The sequence below is a fragment of the Nematostella vectensis genome, chromosome 5 (genome assembly GCF_932526225.1).
Source record: "Nematostella vectensis chromosome 5, jaNemVect1.1, whole genome shotgun sequence".
Taxonomy (NCBI): Eukaryota; Metazoa; Cnidaria; class Anthozoa; order Actiniaria; family Edwardsiidae; genus Nematostella; species Nematostella vectensis.
Genome location: NC_064038.1, coordinates 16,524,383 through 16,536,074, shown reverse-complemented (window position 1 = coordinate 16,536,074; position 11,692 = coordinate 16,524,383). Strand labels below are relative to the sequence as shown.

At 39.4% G+C, this 11,692-nt stretch overlaps 1 long non-coding RNA gene and 3 other non-coding genes across 4 annotated transcripts in view; 2 read left to right on the top strand and 2 right to left on the bottom strand.

Moving 5' to 3' along the window:
* Positions 1-3,355, top strand: part of LOC116615319 — a 4,571-nt gene extending 1,216 nt beyond the window's left edge. Inside the window, exons 1-2 of the long non-coding RNA XR_004294866.2 lie at positions 1-327; positions 456-3,355. The exon at positions 1-327 is cut by the window's left edge and continues 1,216 nt beyond it. This is a non-coding gene — a long non-coding RNA (uncharacterized LOC116615319). The remainder of the gene's footprint in view (positions 328-455) is intronic.
* A 4,286-nt stretch (positions 3,356-7,641) lies between these two features.
* On the top strand, positions 7,642-7,713 carry Trnah-gug. Its single transcript has one exon. It is a non-coding gene; the product is annotated as a tRNA-His (tRNA).
* A 1,322-nt stretch (positions 7,714-9,035) lies between these two features.
* On the bottom strand, positions 9,036-9,107 carry Trnah-gug. The gene has a single exon. It is a non-coding gene; the product is annotated as a tRNA-His (tRNA).
* A 2,372-nt stretch (positions 9,108-11,479) lies between these two features.
* On the bottom strand, positions 11,480-11,618 carry LOC125567131. Its single transcript, XR_007311655.1, has one exon. It is a non-coding gene; the product is annotated as a U4 spliceosomal RNA (small nuclear RNA).
* Positions 11,619-11,692: the final 74 nt, after the last annotated feature.

Genomic DNA, 11,692 nt, shown 5'->3' with positions numbered 1-11,692 from the left:
AGAGGGCCAAGTATGCTGTGGGACCCCTGATGGTACTGGAGAGCGGCTAGAAGTGAACCCTTGGACAAGGCAGCGCTGACCACGATCAAGCAGATAGCTATGGAACCATTGGAGTAGATTGCCGGAAATACCGTAACGTGAAAGCTTCCACAGAAGTCTCTGATGAGATACACTGTCGAAGGCTTTCGCCAAGTCTAAGAATACTATGTTCTATTGTGGACCACGATCAAGTGCCTGACCTATTTAGTGATAGAAGGATAACAATTGCGTAACAGTGGATAGCCCCTGCAAGAAGCCGTGTTGAGAATCATCCAAGATTGTACACAGGTGATTTTTAAGATATTTAAATACACAACGTTCTAACACCTTACAATGATATAGGTCTGTAATTGGTGACTAGATCTTTCTTCCTTTTTTGTGGACTGGAACTAAAAGAGCTTCTTTCCATTCCGCAGAGACCCTGCCTGAGGCCAGGGACAAATTAAAGAGCTTGCAGATAGATGGAGCGAGCTCTTGCGCACAGTTTTTTAAAACGACTGTTGGCACGCCATCAGGTCCGGGAGCTTTGTTGGAATCTAAGCCAGAGAGAACCTCAAATACCTCATTAACCGAGAAGGTCAGGGTTTCCAAGGTTAGTGCGTTCGGGTCAGATGAAGCTGGAGTGAGGTTCTCAGCAGAGTCGTGGGTGAAAGTTGAATAAAAAACTTATTGAACACCTCTGCTTTACCCGCAGCATCAGAGTGCAGCGTGTTAAGGTAGGACACTGATGCCGGGATAGAATCTGATTTCGTCTTGTGGCAAAAAAAGCTCCAAAAACGCTTAGGATTATCCTTAAGCGAGTCCCCTAGTGATACGCGGTACTCTTTTTCTTTACTATTTTTGAGCCGTTTGCATTCCTTTCTGAGAGCTTTAAATTTATCAAGGTAATGAGTACTATTATGTTTCTTTGCAGCACGCCTTGCGGTATCTTTTTTCTTAAGCAAATATAGAACTTCTTTGTCTATCCATGGAGGCGTGTTGGAATCTTTTATTTTCACCTTGGGGACAGTTGGGTCTAAAATTGCTAGCAGCGTATGTTTTCATTTGCCCTAGAGAACATCAACATCCCCGTCACTCCCAGATATGCCAATCGGAAAATTTAATTTTTCCACAATTTGCTCCTTAATTGAATTAGCGCACAGGCTTCTGGATTCGCCTAGGCCTGGCAATCAGGTCGATTATGATCAGTACTAAGATCTGCATCAATGGGTGATCTTGCCTCAATATTAGCAATACGATCGGGCACGTTGGTGATAATCCAAGATAGTCCAAGATATTATTTAAGCGCGTCGAGAAAGTGTTGAGCTGGAGCAGCGAAATCAGCAGAGTTGGGACGATTAGAAAACCCACATCCTTCAGCCTATTTCACGCTCGGATAGTTGAAATCACCCAAAACGATCAGTTGACTCTTTTTGGATCCGCGCAGCGCGTGATAAATGAGAGATAAGTTGTGTTACTGACTCAAATTCATAACTTGGGGTGCTGTCTGGTGGTCTATAAATAGAGCTAATCAGGATTTTTGAAGAACCTGCTAGATTAAGTTCGATAGTAACTATCTCGAGCTCCGCCTCTAAGTCAGATCTACGACGACAGTCATAGCAGCTTTTGATAGCCACAAGAGATCCACCGCCAATTCGTCCGCCACGATCGCAATAGTGCATAGCCCCTGCTAAGGACCTCGGAATCAAATATATTTTCTTTGAGCCAGGTTTCAGTAACTTTAATCGTTTCACCCCCAATTCATTTTCCATACGTGTTGAGAAATGCAAACAACCATGCCCCGGGCATTGTGGGTTAGGCCCACAGGGAACCCGCGCGGCTTACAACTCTAAACAGTATAATTGTCAGTATAACCGTTGTCGCCGGACCGACCATGGTCGACCAATTTAATATGAGGGTCGTGGTCGACCAATTTAATAGGAGGGTCGTGGTCGACCAATTTAATAGGAGGGTAGTGGTCGACCAATTTAATATGAGGGTTGGGTCGACCAATTTAATATATGGGTCGTAGTCGACCAATTAAATACGAGGGTCGTGGTCGACCAATTCAAAATGAGGATCGTGGTCGACCAATTTAGTATGAGGGTCGTGGTCGACAAATTTAATATGAGGGTCGTGTTGGACCAATTTAATATGTTGGTCGTGGTCGACCAATTTTATGAGGGTCGTGGTCGTTCAATTTAATATGAGGGTCGTGGTCGACCAATTTAATATGAGGGTCGTGGTCGACCAATTTAATATGAGGGTCGTGGGCGACCAATTCAATTGTTTGAAGGCTATTGGTGGATACATAAATCATGTGATAAATCAAAAAATAAAATTGCCGACGGGGGCGTGGCCAATGAGATTGTGCTAAAAGACATTCTAGAAATATGACGCATGATAACATATTTATTGCATTCTCTTCTGTGTGTATGTTTAAGAACCTCAACAAAGAATTCCAAAATCTCCTTGTAGTCTCATCAAACGAGTTGTTCCACCTGAAACCCGACAAACGGGACAAGTTTGTCGAATTGGTCAAGTCTGTGTTAGCAAGCCGCTCGGTTCAGATGAAGACCCTGCAACGGCTGGCCGGAAAATGCGTGTCATTTACGCGGGTAGTCCCAGGGGCAAAGTTATTTAAGAGGGAGATGAATACCGCAATTTCGACAGGTCTACACAAGATGAAACCGATATTTGTGAAAGATGCTCTCAGGGAAGAAATTAGCCATTGGTTGTTCTTATAGAAGTGGGACCAACCCCTAGGATGTCGCGAAGAGAGGCGGTGAAACCGGCGTCAGATACTTCGCAATCGGAATGGCGTGGTGTTATCCTAGCACCCACGACGCAGGAGGTGTCAGATTACTGGACAGAAGAGGAGGAAGGCCTGGACATCTCCACAAAGGAGGCCTTGGCTTGGTCACGTGCTACGTTCTTTTCGCGTATTAGTAACCAATGATACGAGTGCATACTCAGTATTGGGGCTTACAGAACAACACAAAGACAAACAAGTAAAGTTGAAAATAATGCCGTGAACAGGATTCGAACCTGGGTTATTGGGGCCACAAAGCAATGTACTAACCACTATACTATCACTTCGAGATTGAAAAGAAAAAATGACAAATAAATGAAAGCTTCCGGTGGAGTTCTAAGCTTTTTGCTTATGCTCTTAAACAAGATACGAGTGCATACTCAGTATTGGGGCTGAAAGAACAACACAAAGACAAACAAGTAGAGTTGAATAAAAAAATGACATGACTAGGATTCGAACCTTGGTTATCGCGGCCACAAAGCAATGCACTAACAACTATAGGATCACGGCGAGATGGATTTGAGATAAAGAAAAATGACAAATAAATGGAAGCTTCCTGTGGAGTTCTAAGCTTTTTGCTTATGCTCTTAAACAAGGTACGGGTGCATACTCAGTATTAGGGCTTAAAGAACAGCACAAAGACAAACAAGTAAAGTTGAAAAAAAATGCTGTGACCAGGATTCGAACCTGGGTTATTGCGGCCATAACGCAATTTACTAACCACTATACGATAACTGCGAGATTGATTTGAGATACAGAAAAAAATTACAAATAAATGGAAGCCTCCTGTGGAGTTCTAAGCTTTTTGCTTATGCTCTTGAACAAGATGGGAGTGCATACTCAGTATTGGGGCGTACAGAACAACACGAAGACAAACAAATAAAGTTGAAAAAAATTGCCGTGACCAGGATTCGATCCTGGGTTATTGCATCCACGACGCAATGTACTAACCACTATACGATCACGGCGAGATTGATTTGAGATAAAGAAAACATGACAAATAAGTGGAAGCTTTCTATGGAGTTCTAAGCTTTTTCCTTATGCTCTTAAACAAGGTACACAAAGACAAACAGTGAAGTTGAAAAAAAATGTCGTGATTTGGATTCGAACATGGGTTATTGCGGCCACAACGCAATGTACTAACAACTATACGATCACGGCGAGATTGATTTGAGATAAAGAAAAAATGACAAATAAATGGAAGCTTCCTGTTGACTTCTAAGCTTTTTGCTTATTCTCTTAAACAAGGTACGAGTGCATACTCAGTATTGGGGCTTACAGAACAACACGAAGACAAACAGTAAAAGTGAAAAAAAAATCCGTGAAAAGGATTCGAACCTGGGTTATTGCGGCCAGAACGCAATGTACTAACCAGTATACGATCACGGCGAGATTGATTTGAGATAAAGAAAAAATGACAAATAAATGAAAGCTTCCGGTGGAGTTCTAAGCTTTTTGCTTATGCTCTTAAACAAGATACGAGTGCATACTCAGTATTGGGGCTTGAAGAACAACACAAAGACAAACAAGTAGAGTTGAAAAAAAAAATGACATGACTAGGATTCAAACCTTGGTTATCGCGGCCACAAAGCAATGCACTAACAACTATAGGATCACGGCGAGATGGATTTAAGATAAAGAAAAATGACAAATAAATGGAAGCTTCCTGTGGAGTTCTAAGCTTTTTGCTTATGCTCTTAAACAAGGTACGAGTGCAAACTCAGTATTAGGTATTAAAGAACAGCACAAAGACAAACAAGTAAAGTTGAAAAAAAAATGCTGTGACCAGGATTCGAACCTGGGTTATTGCGGCCATAACGCAATTTACTAACCACTATACGATCACGGCGAGATTGATTTGAGATAAAGAAAAAAATTACAAATAAATGAAAGCCTCCTGTGGAGTTCTAAGCTTTTTGCTTATGCTCTTAAAACAAGATAGGAGTACATACTCAGTATTGAGGCTTACATAACAACACAAAGACAAACAAATAAAGTTTAAAAAAAAATGCCGTGACCAGGATTCGATCCTGAGTTATTGCATCCACGACGCAATGTACTAAACACTATACGATCACGGCGAGATCGATTGCAGATAAAGAAAAAATAACAAATAAATTGAAGCTTCCTGTGGAGTTCTAAGCTTTTTGCTTATGCTCTTAAACAAGGTACGAGTGCATACTCAGTATTAGGGCTTAAACAACAGCACAAAGACAAACAAGTAAAGTTGAAAAAAAAAATGGTGTGACCAGGATTCGAACCTGTGTTATTGCGGCCACAACGCAATGAACTAACCACTATACGATCAAGGCGAGATTGATTTGAGATAAAGAAAAAATGACAAATAAATGGAAGCTTCCTGTGGAGTTCTAAGCTTTTTGCTTATGCTTTTGAACAAGATGGGAGTGCATACTCAGTATTAGGGCTTACAGAACAACACGAAGACAAACAAGTAAAGTTGAAAAAAAAAAGGCCGTGACCAGGATTCGAACCTGGGTTATTGTGGCCACAACGTAGTGTACTAACCACTATACGATCACAGCGAGATTGATTTGAAAGAAAGTAAAAAAGGACAAATAAATGGAAGCTTCCTGTGGAGTTCTAAGCTTTTTCTTATGCTCTTGAATAAGATATGAGTGAATACTCAGTATTGGGGCTTACCGAACAACACGAAGACAAACAAGTGAAGTTGAAAAAAAAATGCCGTGACTAGGATTCGAACCTGGGTTATTGCGGCCACAAAGTAGTGTACTAACCACTATACGATCACGGCGAGATTGATTTGAGATAAAGAAAAAAATAACAAATAAATTGAAGCTTTCTGATGAGTGCTAGGCTGTTTGAATATATCTAAATTTTATTTCTAGAAAATGTACGATTCAATACTTAGTATTGTGGCTTACATGTCGACACAAAGTAGCCAAACAAGTAAAGTTAAAAAAAACGCCGTGACCAGGATTCGAACCTGGGTTATTGCGGCCACAACGCAATGAACTAACCACTATACGATCAAGGCGAGATTGATTTGAGATAAAGAAAAAATGACAAATAAATGGAAGCTTCCTGTGGAGTTCTAAGGTTTTTGCCTATGCTTTTGAACAAGATGGGAGTGCATACTCAGTATTAGGGCTTACAGAACAACACGAGGACAAACAAGTAAAGTTGAAAAAAAAATGCCGTGACCAAGATTCGAACCTGGGTTATTGCGGCCATAACGCAATTTACTAACCACTATACGATCACGGCGAGATTGATTTGAGATACAGAAAAAAATTACAAATAAATGGAAGCCTCCTGTGGAGTTCTAAGCTTCTTGCTTATGCTCTTAAAACAAGATAGGAGTACATACTCAGTATTGAGGCTTACATAACAACACAAAGACAAACAAATAAAGTTAAAAAAAAAATGCCGTGACCAGGATTCGATCCTGAGTTATTGCATCCACGACGCAATGTACTAAACACTATACGATCACGGCGAGATCGATTGCAGATAAAGAAAAAATAACAAATAAATTGAAGCTTCCTGTGGAGTTCTAAGCTTTTTGCTTATGCTCTTAGACAAGGTACGAGTTCATACTCAGTATTAGGGCTTACAGAACAACACGAAGACAAACAAGTAAAGTTGAAAAAAAAAATGGTGTGACCAGGATTCGAACCTGGGTTATTGCGGCCACAACGCAATGAACTAACCACTATACGATCAAGGCGAGATTGATTTGAAAGAAAGAAAAAAATGACAAATAAATGGAAGCTTCCTGTGGAGTTCTAAGCTTTTTGCTTATGCTCTTGAATAAGATATGAGTACATACTCAGTATTGAGGCTTACCGAACAACACAAAGACAAACAAATAAAGTTGAAAAAAAAAGAAAACAAAACCCCGTGACCAGGATTCGATGCTGGGTTATTGCATCCACGAAGTAATGTACTAACCACTATACGATGACGCCGAGATTGATTTGAGATAAAGAAAAAAATAACAAATAAATTGAAGCTTTCTGAGTATGCACGGGTGCATACTGAGTATGCACCCGTACCTTGTTTTAGGGCATAAGCAAAAAGCTTAGAACTCCACAGGAAGCTTCCATTTATTTTTCATTTTTTCTTTATCTCAAATCAATCTCGCAGTGATCGTATAGTGGTTAGTAAATTGCGTTATGGCCGCAATAACCCAGGTTCGAATCCTGGTCACAGCATTTTTTTTCAACTTTACTTGTTTGTCTTTGTGCTGTTCTTTAAGCCCTAATACTGAGTATGCACCCGTACCTTGTTTAAGAGCATAAGCAAAAAGCTTAGAACTCCACAGGAAGCTTCCATTTATTTGTTATTTTTATCTTTATCTGCAATCGATCTCGCCGTGATCGTATAGTGTTTAGTACATTGCGTCGTGGATGCAATAACTCAGGATCGAATCCTGGTCACGGCATTTTTTTTTTAACTTTATTTGTTTGTCTTTGTGTTGTTATGTAAGCCTCAATACTGAGTATGTACTCCTATCTTGTTTTAAGAGCATAAGCAAGAAGCTTAGAACTCCACAGGAGGCTTCCATTTATTTGTTATTTTTTCTTTATCTGAAATCAATCTCGCCGTGATCGTATAGTGGTTAGTACATTGCGTCGTGGATGCAATAACTCAGGATCGAATCCTGGTCACGGCATTTTTTTTCAACTTTACTTGTTTGTCTTCGCGTTTTGTAAGCCCCAATACTGAGTATGCACTCGTACCTTGTTTAAGAGCATAAGCAAAAAGCTTAGAAGTCAACAGGAAGCTTCCATTTATTTGTCATTTTTTCTTTATCTCAAATCAATCTAGCCGTGATCGTATAGTTGTTAGTACATTGCGTTGTGGCCGCAATAACCCAGGTTCGAATCCTGGTCACGGCATTTTTTTTCAACTTTATTTGTTTGTCTTTGTGTTGTTATGTAAGCCTCAATACTGAGTATGTACTCCTATCTTGTTTTAAGAGCATAAGCAAGAAGCTTAGAACTCCACAGGAGGCTTCCATTTATTTGTAATTTTTTTCTGTATCTCAAATCAATCTCGCCGTGATCGTATAGTGGTTAGTAAATTGCGTTATGGCCGCAATAACCCAGGTTCGAATCTTGGTCACGGCATTTTTTTTTCAACTTTACTTGTTTGTCTTCGTGTTGTTCTGTAAGCCCTAATACTGAGTATGCACTCCCATCTTGTTCAAAAGCATAGGCAAAAACCTTAGAACTCCACAGGAAGCTTCCATTTATTTGTCATTTTTTCATTATCTCAAATCAATCTCGCCTTGATCGTATAGTGGTTAGTTCATTGCAACGTAGTGTACTAACCACTATACGATCACAGCGAGATTGATTTGAAAGAAAGAAAAAATTGACAAATAAATGGAAGCTTCCTGTGGAGTTCTAAGCTTTTTGCTTATGCTCTTGAATAAGATATGAGTACATACTCAGTATTGAGGCTTACCGAACAACACAAAGACAAACAAATAAAGTTGAAAAAAAAAAGAAAACAAAACCCCGTGACCAGGATTCGATGCTGGGTTATTGCATCCACGAAGTAATTTACTAACCACTATACGATGACGCCGAGATTGATTTGAGATAAAGAAAAAAATAACAAATAAATTGAAGCTTTCTGATGAGTGCTAGGCTGTTTGCATATATCTAAATTTTATTTCTAGAAAATGTACGATTCAATACTTAGTATTGTGGCTTACATGTCGACACATAGTAGCCAAACAAGTAAAGTTAAAAAAAAACGCCGTGACCAGGATTCGAACCTGGGTTATTGCGGCCATAAAGCAATGAACTAACCACTATACGATCAAGGCGAGATTGATTTGAGATAATGAAAAAATGACAAATAAATGGAAGCTTCCTGTGGAGTTCTATAGTTTTTGCCTATGCTTTTGAACAAGATGGGAGTGCATACTCAGTATTAGGGCTTACAGAACAACACGAAGACAAACAAGTAAAGTTGAAAAAAAAGGCCGTGACCAGGATTCGAACCTGGGTTATTGCGGCCACAACGGAGTGTACTAACCACTATACGATCACGGCGAAATTGAATTCAGATAAAAAAAATAACAAATAAATGAAAGCTTCCTGTGGAGTTCTAAGCTTTTTGCTTATGCTCTTAAACAAGGTACGAGTGCAGACTCAGTATTGGGGCTTACAGAACAACACAAAGACAAACAAGTAAAGTTGAAAAAAAATGCCGTGACCAGGATTCGAACCTGGGTTATTGCGGCCACAACGCAATGTACTAACAACTATACGATCACGGCTAGATTGATTTGAGATAAAGAAAAAATGACAAATAAATGGAAGCTTCCTGTTGACTTCTAAGCTTTTTGCTTTTGCTCTTAAACAAGGTACGAGTGCATACTCAGTATTGGGGCTTACAAAACACGAAGACAAACAAGTAAAGTTGAAAAAAAATGCCGTGACCAGGATTCGATCCTGAGTTATTGCATCCACGACGCAATGTACTAACCACTATACGATCACGGCGAGATTGATTTCAGATAAAGAAAAAATAACAAATAAATTGAAGCTTCCTGTGGAGTTCTAAGCTTTTCGCTTATGCTCTTAAACAAGGTACGAGTTTATACTCAGTATTAGGGTTAAACAACAGCACAAAGAGAAACAAGTAAAGTTGAAAAAAAAATGGTGTGACCAGGATTCGAACCTGTGTTATTGCGGCCACAACGCAATTAACTAACCACTATACGATCAAGGCGAGATTGATTTGAGATAAAGAAAAATGACAAATAAATGGAAGCTTCCTGTGGAGTTCTAAGCTTTTTGCTTATGCTCTTAAACAAGGTACGGGTGCATACTCAGTATTAGGGCTTAAAGAACAGCACAAAGACAAACAAGTAAAGTTGAAAAAAAATGCTGTGACCAGGATTCGAACCTGGGTTATTGCGGCCATAACGCAATTTACTAACCACTATACGATCACTGCGAGATTGATTTGAGATAAAGAAAAAATGACAAATAAATGGAAGCTTCCTGTGGAGTTCTAAGCTTTTTGCTTATGCCCTAAAACAAGGTACGGGTGCATACTCAGTATTAGGGCTTAAAGAACAGCACAAAGACAAACAAGTAAAGTTGAAAAAAAAATGCCGTGACCAGGATTCGATCCTGGGTTATTGCATCCACGACGCAATGTACTAACCACTATACGATCACGGCGAGATTGATTTGAGATAAAGAAAAAAATAACAAATAAATTGAAGCTTTCTGAGGAGTGCTAGGCTGTTTGCATATATCTAAATGTTATTTCTAGAAAATGTACGATTCAATACTTAGTATTGTGGCTTACATGTCGACACAAAGTAGCCAAACAAGTAAAGTTAAAAAAACACGCCGTGACCAGGATTCGAACCTGGGTTATTGCGGCCACAACGCAATGAACTAACAACTATACGATCACGGCGAGATTGATTTGAGGTAAAGAAAAAATGACAAATAAATGGAAGCTTCCTGTGGAGTTCTAAGGTTTTTGCCTATGCTTTTCAACAAGATGGGAGTGCATACTCAGTATTAGGGCTTACAGAACAACACGAAGACAAACAAGTAAAGTTGAAAAAAAGGCCGTGACCAGGATTCGAACCTGGGTTATTGCGGCCACAACGCAATGAACTAACCACTATACGATCACGGCGAGATTGATTTGAGATAAAGAAAAATGACAAATAAATGGAAACTTCATATGGAGTTCTAAGCTTTTTGCTTATGCTCTTAAACATGGTACGAGTGCATACTCAGTATTAGGGCTTACAGAACAACATGGAGACAAACAAGTAAAGTTGAAAAAAAAATGCCGCGACCAGGATTTAAACCTGGGTTATTGCGGCCAGAAAGGAGTGTACTAACCACTATACGTTCACGGCGAGATTGGTTTCAGATAAAGAACAAATAACAAAAAAATGCTAGCTTTTTAATGAGTTCTAGGCAGTTTGCATATATCTAAATTTTAGGTCTTGAAAATGTACGATTCAATACTTGGTATTGTGGCTTACATGACAACACAAAGCAGCCAGACAAGTAAAGTTAAAATAAATAATGACATGACTATTATTTGAACCTGGGTTATTGGGGCCACAACGCAATGTTCTAACCCTCCCAAGTGACAAAGATTCTCTCAATCAATGTTGATCTGTTTCCGCAAAAAAGTAATTGTATCTAAACCTTCTGTCCCAGTAAATTCAGAATGTTTCCGATCAAGCAAGTCAACAACGCTCGGGGTTTTCGGGTTGCTTCTTATAGTCATTTTACCTAGTAACCATATTTGAAACGAATATAAGGTAAACGGAATAGCCCAATAAAAGTTATTCGCCGGTTAACTCTCCTATTATTGCTTGCTGGAGCTAATTTTGCCGAAAGGAATTGGAGAGATAAAAGGTAGCTTTCCAAGGAGCTCTTAGCCGTTTGCTTATTTTGTAATTTCTTCTAAATATGAACCGACTGCAAACGCATAATTGCGAAACATTCACATTAACTACCAAGAAAACGGTTATTTTGCATTCTTGAAAAGGAGCACGTTATGGTTTTTAATACATTGATTTTCACATTTCAGAAAAGGCTCACACAAATAACCAGGCCTTTTCTACTAAAGATGTTCTATTTTTCATTTCTTTGTTAATGGTGGCCCTAAGTAGGGCCCACAAAAATTGCAAAGCCGACTATGTTTCAAGTCGTCTCGCGGGGTATTGGGAAAAGTTTTCAATCTGCAATAACCGCGCCTCGGATGGACCTCATCAGCTACGGTAATGCCACTGCGCAAAGCTAGCCGTGATAAAGACGACTACGAGTTACCTTTGGAATACAAATCTTGTCAATGTGGGACAAAAGAGAAACGAAT